The sequence below is a fragment of the Diabrotica undecimpunctata genome, chromosome 3 (genome assembly GCF_040954645.1).
Source record: "Diabrotica undecimpunctata isolate CICGRU chromosome 3, icDiaUnde3, whole genome shotgun sequence".
In the NCBI taxonomy this organism is placed as follows: Eukaryota; Metazoa; Arthropoda; class Insecta; order Coleoptera; family Chrysomelidae; genus Diabrotica; species Diabrotica undecimpunctata.
In genome coordinates this window covers 12235368-12249002 of record NC_092805.1, presented here as the reverse complement: position 1 = coordinate 12249002, position 13635 = coordinate 12235368, and the positions used below count along the sequence as shown (strand labels likewise).

The 13635-nt window shown below is 32.8% G+C and overlaps 1 protein-coding gene across 7 annotated transcripts in view; it reads left to right on the top strand.

Moving 5' to 3' along the window:
- Stacl (SH3 and cysteine-rich domain-containing protein) overlaps positions 1-13635 on the top strand; it is a 707685-nt gene that overhangs the window by 342574 nt on the left and 351476 nt on the right. The gene's annotated exons all lie outside the window — the stretch shown is intronic.

Here is a 13635-nt window from a genome sequence, read left to right as displayed (position 1 = left end):
TTTTAATGAGAGCATAAATTGCAAAAAACAAACAATCTATGTAAATAATTAAATATAAAAAGGCATATAAAAGAATACCTCAAGCTATTTTAAAAAGAAAGTTACCCAGTATAGATACAATAATAAATTATGGTTGCAACAAATAATTTAAAAATATTACGAAATTGTTCATGTAAAATTTCCTGTCAAAATACACTGAAGTATTTATGCGTAGACGAAACAGAAGTCCTCGCAACGAAGAAAATATAGAGGTATATCTGAATACCTTGGAACAATTTTTAATTGCGATGTCGGATACTATTATGTGGGTACTTACTGCTATCACTTATCACTGAATTTAAATTAAACTTTTCAAAAAATGTTACTTTGTAATTGTTACTTTTAGGTATGCCTACAAAGCTTATGGTTAACGAAGACCGACACTTTTTTACTTTTTTTTTGTTAAAGACAAACTGCACCTTTCAGCTATCGGTAATCAACTCCCTACACTGTCTTTACACTTACTGTCGTTTTCTTTCATTTCAAATACTCTTTTGGCTTAACACCCCCTTCCATCAGTAACTTTCCTTTCTTTTCATTGGTCAAAACAAATATGCTTCTTTCTTCATTTCAACGTCTTCAAATTTCCCAGTTGTAAGTACTTTAACATTTTCTAGGAACTCCAAATTCCCGATTTCTTTCAAACAACATTTTCCGTTAATCTTACGTTCAAACACAAATTGTTCTTAACTGCATTTCAAAATCAATAAACAATTCTATGAATATTATCGACTAGATTACAAATATGTTAACAAAGACAACTTTATACTGGGTAATGCAAGAAACAAATATTTTTTAAAAAACTACTTTAACGTATTACAAAATGACAAATATGTATAATATATATGTAAAAAAGTTTTACTGTAATTATTTGTGAGCCAAAATATTGAATCTTAAATGAAATTAAACTTAGTGAAATTGTACTTTACAATAAAAACAATTCTTAATCTTCTAATGTTCTACTAATTCCTATAAAACAAAAGTTTGCGTTTCAATTTTGGTTTTCCGGGCCGCAAACACGACGTTTGCTTTAATTTGAAGGTTTAAAAGCAACTTAATTTCTCACACCAGCGCTAGCGCTGTCGTCAAATATTGATACAAATTTTGTACATTTCGTAAAGGTTGAATTACATAATGATTAATAACTGTGTATTTACATAAAACTGGGTATTGTCACGTTCCTCAGCAAAGCGTTTTAGCCTTCTTAATGGTGTTGATATTCCATTTTAGATTTCCACCCTTCTCGAAATAATCAATTTTCATTTATAACGGAAACAGTGTTTGCTTCTATAGGTTGGCGAGATGTTATAAAAAATAGCTTTTTTGAGTATGACTTTAACGTGAAGGCAGACGAATGATGACTAATATTGTGGTGTATTATGGTAAAAATGTAGCACCTTAGACAGTCTGCTAAGGCTTTTAAAGTTGTTTCGAACGATAATTTTCTTATAGTGACGCTTGCTATATAAAAAATATTTTCACTCGCTTTCACTTAGCTTTCAGGACTGCATTTAAATATATTTTTTTTAATATTTGCACCTCATTTTGCTTATTTAAAGTACGCCGTAGCATGTTTAAATTCAACTTAAGCGCACGTGTTTTAAAGTTACCATGACGACATCAACAGTTTTAAATATTTTTATCTGACCTGACCATCGAGCAAAAAGACAGAAGAGGAAATGTAAAGGTAGTAGGGGCAAAAATATTGTTAGACGGGAAGTGCCATCTTGAGAGGCCACATTAAACAAGGAAAGAGAGCATCTTTCCTTGTTTAAGAAATTAAATTTAGTTGGGTTATGTTATTGTTTGTCCTAACTGTCACATGAAAGCTTATATTATTAGTTATTTAACCAACAAGTGTATTAATAAGGGCGAATAACAATTGAGATATAATAACGAGATGTTCGAGATTGTTAATCGCCATTTTATTTCACGAGTTCGTTACAAAACTTTTCCGTCGACCGTACTTTTCAGAAATAAAAATATCTTAGTTTAAATTTTTATTTACTTAACGATAAATAATGACATACAATGACAGACAGTACTTACAGCGGCTACTTCATTTTAAATAATTTTTTAGTGGGAATATAAATAGGTATGTTTGGTTGCCTACACCACAGGTAACTGCCAATCACAGAGCGTTAAATGTGGTTAAATTAATTTATACAAGCAATGTATGTGGTATTGCCTATAATAAAATCGTTCATTAATAGAAAATCATTCATTAATAGGGGTCATTAATCAATGATTTTCAGGGTGTTAAAATTAATCATAAATGGACGGTGGGCGGAAAAGTTTTTTTAACAATTTTGTCACATTTTAGTCACATTTTTACTGTTTTATGACCTTATAAAAAAACATGAAATATTTTCCTAATTAAAACAATCATTATATTAAAATTTTCAAACTGTGTATTAATTCCATTAGATAAATTAGAACCTCTACACCATTATATGATTATTGTGAAATGTAAAATTATAATTTGGCGCCTTTGCATTTCCGGATATGTCCGCCATATTAAGAGGCCACTTTTATGAATTTTGGTCTTCTTGTCATAAAGATTAGATTCCCTCTTTTATCTTTTTTGCTCGATGGACCTGACAGAATAAAATATCAATAATAAAATATTACTAACAAATATTTCAAAAGCTTTATCCAAATATTTGGAAACCTTTATCTTTGAAATGAACGTGAAAAGTACTGTTGGTATTGTTTGAAATATTTATACCTTCCGTTTTTTAAATCTGATGAAATGTTGTTCAAATTAATACTACCATCATTCTTGGAAGCCAATGGGGTTGTACTTCCATTAATGGTACTCCCAATAACGTTGGGAAACATTCTTCTCATTCTTCTTTTAAGCAATATATAACCAGTAATAACAATTAGTCTGATTTTACAGATTGCAAATAAATTTTTGTTTTTCTCATTTCCACAATAACGAAAGGTATACTGATGTAGAGACGACATCTTGAAATTAATGAAACAACGTCGACTGATAAAATCTAATGAAACAGAATATAGACACCTGTAGAGAAGAATAAAAAAGGAGATCAAATTAGCCAAAGAAAAATGGATGAGAGAAAGGTGCGACGAAATGGATGATGTATACCTAAACACGACTTATTTAATATGCACAAAAAACTAAAAGAAATGAGTAACATATTTAAAAAACGAGTTCCCTCTGTACTCGTTGACAATAGTAACCAAATTATTGTAAATGAGCACGAAATAAGAAAAGAATGGCAGCTGTATATATCAGAGTTGTTTAAAGATGACAGGAATAATATTGACACATTCTACCAAAACTGTACTAACGGCCCAGAAATTATGAAATGCGAGGTAGAACACGCTATAAATAATGCTAAAATTAGAAAAGTTTGTGGTCCAGATGATACACCAACTGAGTTGCTCAAACTAATAGGGGATGATAACATAAAAGTAGTAGTAAGACTTTTTAATTCAATATATAACACCGAAGTGATTCCCACAGATTGGCTCAAATCCATTTTTGTCGCAATACCTAAAAATACAATGCAAGAAAATCCTCAGAATATCGAATAATTAGCCTAATGAGCCACACTCTTAAAATTTTCCTAAGAATACTTCACAACAGAATAAGACGCAAATACGAAGAAGATCTCGAAGATACCCAATTTGGTTTAAGAAATCCTATGGGAACATTAACATCCTATTACAAAAATGCCATGACCAAAAAAAAATGTATTTGCATGTTTCGTGGACTTCGAAAAGGCATTTGATAAAGTACAGCATGTAATATTAATGCAAATACTGAAAAATATGGGAATAGATGACAAGGATATTGGTGTCATTAAAAGTTTATACTGGAATTAAACTGCTATCGTATAAATTGGAGATATCTACGCCGATGAAGTCTCCATACAAAGAGGAGTCATACAAGGTTGCATTTTGTCGCCAACATTGTTCAATGTTTACTCGGACTAGTTATTTAAAAAGGCACTTGAGACACAACCATATGGAATAAAAATCAACGGGGAAATACTTAATGTAACTAGATATGCAGACGATACAGTAATTCTTTCAGATAATATTGAAGGTCTTCAAATTCTGCTTGATCGTATTCAAGAGGTAGGAGAGGAAATGGACACAAAAATTAACTCAAACAAAACCAAATTTTTAGTGTTTAGTCGTGACCCACATCCCGATGCAAAGCTTCAATTAAACGGAGTCCAAGTTGAGAAAGTCCACAAAATGACATATTTGGGAACTGTGATAACAAACTAACTAGATCTAGACATAGAAATAAAACGTAGAATAGCTATGACTAATACTACTTTTATGAAAAAAAGTCATATCTTTGCAACAATCATCTCAGTTTAGAACTAAGACAAAGAATGGTTAAATGTTATGTTTGGTCCGTACTTTTGTATAGTGCAGAAGTGTGGACGCTAAAAGTATCGATCATAAACAAAATTGAAGCATTGGAAATGTGGGTTCATAGACGAATGCTGAAGATACCTTGGACAGCAAGGAAAACTAATGAAGAAGTACTAAGGAGCGTCAACAAAGATAGAGAACTACTAAAGACCGTTAAACATCGAAAAATGTCTTATATGGGACATAGAGTAAGGGGAAGTCGATATAAAATATTACAACTGATCCTTAAAGGTAAAATAGAGGGCCGTAGAGGTGTAGCAAGAAAACAAGTTTCTTGGTTAAAAAACATTCGTGAATGGACACAGACAACAAATGCAGGACAATTATTCCATATTGCAGAAGATCGAGAAGCCTTCGCAAAGGTGATCGCCAACGTCGGATACTTCTGATATGGCACGCGAAGAAGACGTACATCACAAATTCAACCAGTTTAGATTATTAGTTCTTATTTCAATTTTTTGTAGTAATAATACATGATTTCAAAGTGTACCAATAAACAAATAGCGTAAATTATTCGTAGATAACTGGTCTTCAAAACGCTTGCTCTATTTCGAGCACTCCGGCTGCGTTGTCGTGCTCAAAAACTCGCGCGTGTAAAGATCCCAATATCCACTTATACTTTAATATAGGTACTATAAAAGCAGTTTTGATAAATTCTTTCCACATTTTTACCGTTGGAGTGTTTCTTATTGGTAATTTAGTATAAACATTAATAAATTCACAATAAACGAGGTACAAGACCATTTTTGTTTAAATGTTTAAAGTGTTTCCTCGTTACCCTACAAGTCCTCAAACAACTCTGTAGAATATCAGTAGTTCTTGTAACCATTATATATAACAGTACTTTGAAGCTGATCTATTGCCCCATTACCTGTAAGTTTGCTTAAAGTACCCTTATTCAAAAACCAAGAAAACGCCCCATAAGTATTCGCTCCTTATTGGCCAAAATATTTCAAAAAATGTTTTTGAAAAAATTTAAAAGAAAAAAATATACCATAATTATAGCCTTTAAATATACCTTTTTTCTTTTTATTGCCGTATTACCAGACTCCAGTAGAAGCCTAAGAAGGTATCCATTAAATTGTGGCAAGCAGTGGTAGGGGAAATCTTTTGTAGACATCTAATGTCACAGAGCAAGACACCCTTCCCCTGATCGAGTATGACGGTAAGACATAAAACCGTAGTAGTGCCGGATTAACCGTTTTCCGGCTAAAACCTTAACCACCAGTCCAGAGTATGGATCTTACCACTCAATAAAAAACTAAAATTCATATATTACGGAAAACCATATAAACAACTGACCATACCTATCATCATAAATCAGAAAATAAAGTTAAAGAACTGCCTATTACCAGAAGAAAATAAAAAAATAAAAATATTTTCATGAGGCTATAAACTAATTTTGGTACTTACTGGCTCTTGAGTCTTGAGAGAACAAAAACAAAATTTCAAAATCCTGATTTAATTTTCTCCTCTGTCCCCCTTTTCTTTCTTCATAATCACGCAGCGATCAGACAGTGTACTTATCTACATTCTTTCTCTCATCTTATCAATATGTTTACCAGATTTCTCTCATCCAGCTTGAAACCCATTGACCTCTCGAAGTCTCCTATCTCTGGTAGTTGAAAAGGTGGGCGAGAGCGTCACTATGATCAATGATTAAAACGTACCTTAGTAATAACTTTTTTCAAGCTAAATTTAACCTTAAAACATCCACGGATCACGCAATAAAATCTGGTATGACAGAGTAGTGTGTTATGTGTTACTCTTCATCTTCCGCACCACCTGTCGACCAGGTCAAGGTGATTTTGAGCAAACCTAAGTAGTGCATCTGTCTCGAGATGTTGTTACAAAAGTAGTTTCGTCTGCGTAGAGTAAAGTGAGGGTGCGAGTGTTTCGGGGGTTAGGGAAGTCGCTGTTGTATATGTTGTATAGTATAGGTGCCAACACTAAACCTTGTGGAACTCCTGCTGTGGACGTAAAAGGAGCTGATCCTCTTTTGTGCCGTACGCTGTTTTATACTGTTGTCGGACTTCCATCTCCTCTAGCGCGCATCGATGAAAGTGGAACTCAGCGGTACGAATCTATGGCGGGGAAATGGCGATGGCTGGTGATGCACATCGTTACAAGAATAAATTAAGATGGTTTTGTCATGTTCAAGTAGAGAAATTAATCATCCAATACGACGAAATACTGATCTGTAGGTTTCTGGGACAAGTAGGAGAAGAAACCAAAATTGACTTAGAGGGACTTATTCAGGACATGTCGGTAAAGCGAACCATTAGGGATAAAGGCAAAGATAATGATGATTACGGAAAATGAAAGGTCTTGGGCCATACATGCCCTTTATCTTCACAAACGCCAACACGACCTATCACAATCACCATAGGCGGCATCTAAAGGAGAACGGAACAATATATATTTTTATTAATTGTCTATTAACGTTTCCATTCCTCTATTCATTAACTTCTTCAACTATAAAATCACAAGGTCCTATTATAGGACTGACACCTTCAAAAAGGTGAATGTCTGCATCGGATCATGCTGAGAAAAGTTTAAGGTAAACGAGGTCTTGGTAGAAGAAGAACCTGGCCAAAAAATCTAAAACAATTGCACGGAAAATCGACTATATCACTATTTAGAGCTGCTATTAATAATGTCACGATAGCAAATGTGGTATCCAATGACCGATAACGGTCATAGAACTAGAATAAGAAGGCCTATAAATTTAAATTCCTGGACTATTAGTATAATGTTCCATTTATGCATTCGTTCAAAACATTTGTGAACTTTAACAAGATTACTATGTGTGGGCATTTAGCACATAAAGGAATTATATGTTCGCCGACCGTTTTGATTCAATGCACGATTCCCGATCCCAAATAGCGAGGGCGTAAAATTGACAAAAAATCTAACGGTATTTATTTTGCATTTATCAAAGCGTGAATAATGGGATTTCTCGCGTATTTCGTAGATTGATTGATGAGAGACATACAATCTCCTGATTCTGTTTGCCTAGCTCGTACTCGTGCTCTTGCAGGATATCGACGAAAGAGTATTAAATTCTCTCTCGATTTTAGGTGAAATAGCGGAGTCTTAAGTTGCATTAGAAACGCTCTTACCGCCAGCAATTTGGAGTCGCTTTTGTCGCTATTTTAGGAAGAAATATGCTGTATCTTAAAAATTGTTTTCATAAAGTAAATGTTTCATTCGAGGAAGACATTAAATTTATAAACACGCTTATTTTTACGGCTTTATATATACATCATCGCTAATAATGTAATTCTTTTACATCTTAAAAATATTTTTTTAAATCATGTTGTATATATGACATACGACATATTTTTTTTTATTTAGTAAACCGCCATGGTTATTGGCGGGGAAGAGTTGTACATAAAATCAGATGTTTGCTTATAACAACTAATTACAATTGAGAACTTAAGTCTATTTTTATATTATATTGTAAAATTTAGTTAGTTTTAGAAACTTAGTCACTTTATCACATTTACTATAGTTCACAGGACTTTTCAGATCACTTGGTAAATCACTTTGAAGCCGTTCCAGGTGATAGAGTTGGCAACTAACAATAATGTGTTCGATTCTCAGAGGAATATCATAAAAATAGCACAGTTATTGTTGTTCTTTCTTCATTAGGTACTGGTGGGTTAACCAGGTACGTCCTATTCTCAAGCGGTATGACTTGATCTCGTCGTTTTTGTGGCATTATCCCTTTTGGTGACAAATTTGGGTTGATGCGTTGTAATTTATTGTCGTCAAGTTTTTTCCATCTTTCGAGCCATATCCTCATTGAAAATTCTTTGATGGTGTTTTGAACGTATACGGATTGAATGTTCCACTGAATAATAGCCATTTTGTTTAATTGTTGCCAAGTTTTTTTTTATTTATCGTTGGAAGGAGTATTTTCCTGTGATGAGTCAGTATCTTCTTCAGAGGTATCATCCTGAATACAAGTAGTTTTTTCTTGATTCTTGTATTTCTAGATTCAATTGTTCTTTCGTTCAACATGGGATATATTTCAGTAAGCATATGTGTATTCTACGGCTAGTTCTACTGGCATGGAAGAACCGTGAACATCTTCTAAGAATGCTAGTAATTGGGTGTAATTTAGTACATATGGTGGTGATGCATCCTGGATAAATTGTTTGACTAGTTGTAATAACGACTCAATATTAAGAGTTTCTAAAGTGGATTTGTCTAATTTGATAATTTTTAATGATTTTAATAATACTTTAACGACCATATGCACCAAATTCGGCCACAGTGAAATTTTCTCAAAGACCATGTGCATCATACTTGGGCATACGCAATGTAGTTACAGTAAAACCTCCATTAACCGAAATATTTGGGGGGGAGGCCGTTTCGGATAACAAGAATTTCGGTTAAAAATAAAATTGTTTTTTATAGTATTCTTGGTCAAAGTATTAGTATTAAAAAATACTTTGAGGTGATTTTGTAATGTTTTCTAATAAGTAAATACAGAATAAAGTAATAAAATTAAGGAAAATGAACAAGTTTAACATGCTTTTTTAAAGAAATCTTTTGTTTTCTTTTGCGTTTTTGTTTGACAACGATGTTTTGCAGCTATATCTCTTCATCTTTCATTTGCAGAACGTCATGAGTTTGCCTCATTCGATTGTTCGACGAAAAGTAAAGCAATCTGAAAAGGACAAAACTTTATGCAAAGACAACAAAAATTAAGAACCTAGTCGTGTCCTTAACTAATTAGGCCTACTGTATAAAATTCTTACCTCTACGGCATTGAAAATCATTTAAGGCAGCGCGAGTCGGTGGTCTCGTGCTGCCTGTTGTCTGTTGGGTCGTCATCTTCGTCGTCTGATACGCTCAGGTTATCTGGATGAAGAACCATCTCAATGATGTTCTGGTCGATGAATTCACTTTTTGAGTCATAGGCTGCTAACCACTCACGTATCTCTTCTTGTAATATGTAAACATATGTAACTATAATAAACAACATGTTTCATTGTTAAAGATTTGAGAATCAACACTTTTGGATTCATTTGTCTTCTGTAATAATAGATATCTTAAGAATGCTTCTCTATAATGTCTGTTGAATGTCTCTATTACTCCTTGGTCTAACGGCTGAATTAAGCTCGTGACATTCCGTGGCAAAAGTCTAACAATTCTCACCATTTTGTAGATTTTGAGGGTGAGTTATCGCATTGTCAATAGGCAACAATGCTTTGATGGAAAGGTTTTTTGATTTTAAAAAGGATTTTACACTTGGGACGAATTCATGTTAGAACCATTCTGAAAATAAAGTGGTCGACATCCATGAGCTTTTTTGGCCTTTATAAAAAGTGCTTTTTCGGAAATATCTTTTAGAGCTCTTGGTTTTTTTGATTTCCCAACACACATAGGCATCAATCGGTGAGTGAAATTAATGGAATTGTTTACGTTTTGCGATAAAAATTTACTTTTTATTGACGAAATTATTGAAACTCAGCCTTTTCGGTTAAACGAGGTTTCGGTTAAAAAGGTTTCGGTTAAGGGAGGTTTTACTGTATATTAATCGACTATGACCGTATCACATACACAACTACATTTAAATAGCGTTTTCATCCGGTCCTAGGACATAACTTATTTGCCTCAGGTTATAACTTACTTGACTGATACTTGAATTTTAAGGTTATATAAATATTTATATTTTGACATGTAGTTTGACAACAACTTTCAGTTCAGTTTAAGTTTGTTCAACAACTACGCGTGTAGTTCTTGTGTAAGTGTTTTAAGTTGTAATATTGATTTTATAATGCCAAAAAAACTACAAGAAAATTTAGAACGGATTTTAGAAGATAGTGATTTTTTTGGTAGTGATGATAGTTTATATGTTGAAAATTATGAATTGGAAGAAATTAGTGGTGAGTCTGATGATGATAACAATGCAACTGTAAGTGAGACACGTAAAAGAAAATGCACTAAGCTCAATTTATATAGGTCTAAAATGTTAGATGTTATAGTTATGTTAGAAGATTAGTCCAGTTGTGTAGAATCAAATAATGGTTTTAACTCTGGTTCAACTGACATTTTGCTTACTACACCAAATCCACATCTCATATGGGATACTCCTAATATGGATAAACTAAATAAGTTTACATTTAACCCAGTACAAGATGTCACTATCAGGAAACACCTAACAACACTAACTACACCAATTAAATTTTATTGTTTATTTGTTGACCAAGATGTTATAGATTTGCTGATTAGGGAATCAAACAAATACTTGGAAAACAAATAATTGATGGTATTGTTGATAAAAAAATTACACCACATTCTTTGGCTGTTCATGGAAAAGAGTTGTCTTCTACGGATGTGGCATGTGTAAATTCCTTATAACCATCGAATATTTAATGTAAAAATTAATTTGGTACATCCTTGGGCTATATATAAAATTCCGTTGAGTTTCTGTTTACATTATGACGTAAGCTTCTGGACACATCGAAGAAAAATCACACTGCAATTTTAACTGCGTAGTAAAAATATGGTCATATTCTATATTTTAGTTCTGCAATTTTCAAAGCTAAGAATGATCAAGGTCGGATACTCTGAGCGCGTCGTTGAAAATAATTTCGATTGGCTAGTCCCTTTGACTGATGGAGGGGTGAGACGCAACAGAGGAAGCCGGTACATACCGTTTGTATTATTTCTGGGCTCTGTTATAGAGCATACTGTAGAAACTCCTTTAGAGCTTTAAAAATTTTAACTTTACCTTGTGTATACATTATGCAGTGTCTGTTGCACATTAAACAAAATCTTAGCCAATACAATGCGCATGTAGATTTTCATAATTATTACACCAGATTTAACAATAATCTTATACCAGAATTTGGCCGACTTGAGAGATCTAGCCATAAAATTCTACAACTTAGTGCCAGCTAGAATAAAAGCTCTTGATTTTCATCAGTTTAAGGCAAAAATTAAAAGTTACCTTATAGTGAATGCCTTTTTTACATATGAGGAGTATTTTACTTTCGATTTTAATTTGTTGTAATTGTCAACAGTATAAGTTAAAACACTGTATCTATGTTTTATATTTATTTTGGCATATGTGTATATTAACTATATTGACATATTTTTTTTTTCTTTGACTTGTAAAAAATACTTTTGTATTTATTTATTACCAATAAACAGATTTAAGTATGTTTTTTCACAGAAATGTTTCTTTTAATTTGCAAATAGATCTTATATGCAACAAAGCTATGAAATGGCTTGGTTTCATTAAAACACATAACAGAGATTTTTGTAGGAATGCATCTCTAAAAACTTACACGTTTATCTGCTCTCAAGTTGAAAATTCAACTCTGTTTTGTTTTCCATTTACTTAAGCATGTATCAAAAAGTTAGAGAGAGTTTAAAGATTTCTGAAATACTGTTCTTTTAAACTGCGTAGACCATATTCGTATTCTAATGTGATCAATTTCTTGAATCTAGGTTCTCTTCTTACAAGAAGAGTTAACTTTGACTTGATCATTATTTTTAAGCTTAATAATCCAATCTCCTGAATTGCTTCAGTTAATTTGTTTTACATATTCCTTCCCATTCACTGCTTTAGAATTCATTTTTTCATGTTTCCCATCACAGAATTAATTATGGTTCAAACATAGGTGTGGTCCTTCTTCTCATGCATACTAATCAGTTATCTAATTAGATAGATTTGTTTAAATTATGTATCAATATCTTTATGTTCTATTTGAAGCACTAAAATGCAAAATGATACTTTGTATAAATAAGTGTGTACTTGCAATTTCCTTAATGCTGGATTCTTGTTTAATTTTGACAGTGGGTTTGTCCTGTTTCTTATCAATAAATAAAATTTACTAAAAAATACTGGATTTTTGTGAGATAATCAACAAATTCAATCTATTATGTTACATTCTAGCATAATTTTGTAGTTTTCTTGTGATGATCTACAACCAGGAATAACAAAACCAACTGTATCAATACAGAACTGGTAAAAGAATCTCTAAAACTAGAAAGTAGAATCCGGATACAAAATAAATTAACGAAAACAATAGATGTGAAAAAGCGACTACGCCAGGGAGACGCTCTATCATGCATCTTGTTCAACATCGTACTCGAGAAAATACTGAGGGACCCAACAGTCAATACACGAGGAACAATCATTATTAAAAGCGTGCAAATACTAGCATTTGCAGATGATGTTGACATAATCGCAAGATCAAGAAGAGAAATTATAGAGGCATACAACCAAATAAAACGAGCTGCACACAATAGTGGTCTTAAAATCAATCAGACCAAAGCAAAATATATGCACGTAAGTAAAAACGCAGAAATAAGGCAGCCACAAAATATAACAATAGGAGAATACAACATTGAGGGGGTAAAAAACTTTATATACTTGGGATCCCTAGTCACGTCTGATAATAACGTTACGGAGGAAGTGAAGAGATGAACATTTATTGCAAATAAATGTTACCATGGCTTAATTAGGCAACTAAGATCTGATAACGTCACAAGAAAAACAAAATGCCAAATATATAAAACCCTAATAACATCCGTACTCACATACGGCTCAGAAACCTGAACATTCACTAAAGGAGAGGAAACATTGTTAGCCACCTTGCAATATGGCGAAGAAGGTACAACTCTGAACTATACAAAATATACCAGGATCCGGATATTATAACATTCATTAAAATAGGACGGCTGCGTTGGATAGGACATGTAGAAAGAATGGAAGAAGGCGAAATACCAAACAAAATATTCAAACAGATGCCAGTAGGAAAAAGAACAAGAGGAAGACCAAAGCTGAGATACTAAGAACAAAAAGACAATGATATAACAACCTTAAAAATAAAAAACTGGAGAAAAAAAGCACGAAACAGATCAGTATGGAGAAGAATCCTGGAACAAGCCAAGACCCAAAAAAGGGTTGTCGAGCCAGTGATGATGATGATGATGAATCAACAAATTCAATCTATTATGTTACATTCTAGCATAATTTTGTAGTTTTCTTGTGATAATCTACAACCAGTAACAAAAACAACTTATCAATACAGCATAAAAGTACGAATACCAAAAGCAAAGTCTACAGGCTATGTTAATGATGCGAGTAACTAAAACACACCATTAATTTACTAAAGTTCTTTTATTGTAATGAAAACAAAATGAAAATGC